The following is a 2,279-nucleotide window of genomic DNA, read 5'->3' on the forward strand; positions in this document are numbered from 1 at the left end:
CGGTGTGTCCATTTAGTGTTTAAATGTCGTGTCCTTTGTCGTCAGTCCTCTGTGGGAAAAGATTAACATCTGATTTGCTCTCAAGCCGCGGTTCTCAAACTTTTTATAGTAAAACCATTATCACCAGCGTTAAAATACAGTGGCTTTTCACAGACTCTAATTATTATTTTCTTATTTGTTTAATTTTCTACACACACAAAATTCCTCAGCTTTACTCTGATTTTGGTAGCTCACGTACCACTGGTGGTACATAGGCCACAGATTGAGGAACGTGGCACTAGACACAGCTAGTAACGGCTTCACAGCCCCAAACAAATCACTTTCAGTTTCACTCTTGCGGTTTCAACATAACATCAGGTTTTATCAGAGCTATAAAACCAGCCACAGATGCTCATTTCCTCTTTTTTTTTAAGATAACTTACATACGGCAACGTTTTAGAATTTAAAGGTACAGTGTGTAAAATGAAGCTAAATGTATTAGGGAAATTGCACGTTGCAGCTGGATATCGCTCACGTCACTCTTCTCTTCCAAGTCGGAGAACCTATTGGGGCTTCTCCATTATACTATATATATATATATATATATATATATATACATATATATATATATATATATATATATATATGTATATGTATATATATACATATATACACACATATATGTATATGTATGTATATATATGTATATATATATATATACACATATATGTATATATATATATATATATCAGTTAAAAACACTTAAAAATCCTGAAAATGTGCGTTAATCTCCAACATTTAGCAAAGGAAATGTCTAAAATCTCAATATCTGAAATTCATGAATTCAATTCGTGAAATGAGGTGATTGTACACTTGATCTTTAACGGACCTGTTGCAATATTCAACAGCACCACTAGGTGCCACGGCATCCGACACGCTGGTGCTTAATGTGACGAATTAGGAATCCCCGTATTTTTGAATGCACATCATCTACTGAAGTACAGTCCTCTTGTTATTAGTCTGTGAAGAACTGGTGCAGAATGACAAGCTCACTAATGTGCCCATGGTCCTGATCCATCAGCTGCTCCCAGGCTCGGAACAGGGAGTTTATGTTCCCTCCCCCGGCATCACTGTGACATTGAGCTAAATCATACGGGTATGAGTCAGCCATGCGTGCGTGCTCACATGCATCATCCTGCAGCTGCCATCATGCAGAGTGGTGTATATACACACAGCTCATTTGCATACACACACATTTGGCGTGCGAGACAACATTAACACTTTCACTAATGGTCACGCCGTGGTCTGCACGCTGCTCTCACAGCAGACTCAGACTGAAACCCGTGTCCGACTGGTGTTTGTCTGACTTTTAAATCTTCATGTAAGTCTTTACTTGAAGTGCTGTTAAAACAGCTCCACGAGGCTAATCGAAGAAAAACTGCCTGCTTTCATTAATCTATAACTGTGTGCTCACAGCATGGGAGAGACTTCAGTAGTGTGTGTGTGTAGGTGGTCGTGTCAGTGCACGTGTTTGGTGTGATTTAGCGCGAACATGCAGCCGACACACACACACACACACACACACACTTAATGTCAGTTTCATTCAGAACTCATTGACCTGGGCTGCAGTTGTGAAGCAGCACAGCTAAAAAAAAACACACACACACAGACAAAACTCTGGAGGAACAACAGGAAGTGATTTATCAGCGGCACCGTGCTCGCATGGCATCTCGCGAGGAGGTTTCCGTCACCGTGCTCTACACTTCACATGCTCTATTTACATAGACTATGCCACAGGCGCAGTCGATGTGGGCCGCGTCTGCGGGTAAATTGGACACCGTTGTGGGACAAACACGCTGATGATTAATGATTCATTATTCTAAATTACAAGTTGCACCAACGCGGTGGTGTCAAAAAGTTAGCTGTACGCTACAGTTTTGCACAATTCACCCATTCACAATCATTCACTCACACTCTCATACAGCTCCACCACTGAGCTACCGTCGCCCCTAGATTAAGAATAATAATTTTACAGGTGAGAACAAAAAGAGAAAAAAAAGACAGAAAACTGCCAATAAAATACTGGAATGAAAGAATGAACAAGTGAAAACAGGCTTAAATTAACCAGAATGTCCAGTTTGTGCATTTTTTGCAGCAGTTTTTCCTCAATTGTTGGAGCAGGGAAACATCTAAATGAAACTAAATGTTCTTTAAATGACAGCAGGACAATAATAATCTACGTATAATGTATGAATAATAAAAACGTCCATGCAGGGCAGTGGGTCAGGACCACAGAAACA

The sequence above is a fragment of the Solea solea genome, chromosome 20 (assembly GCF_958295425.1).
Source record: "Solea solea chromosome 20, fSolSol10.1, whole genome shotgun sequence".
NCBI lineage: Eukaryota > Metazoa > Chordata > Actinopteri > Pleuronectiformes > Soleidae > Solea > Solea solea.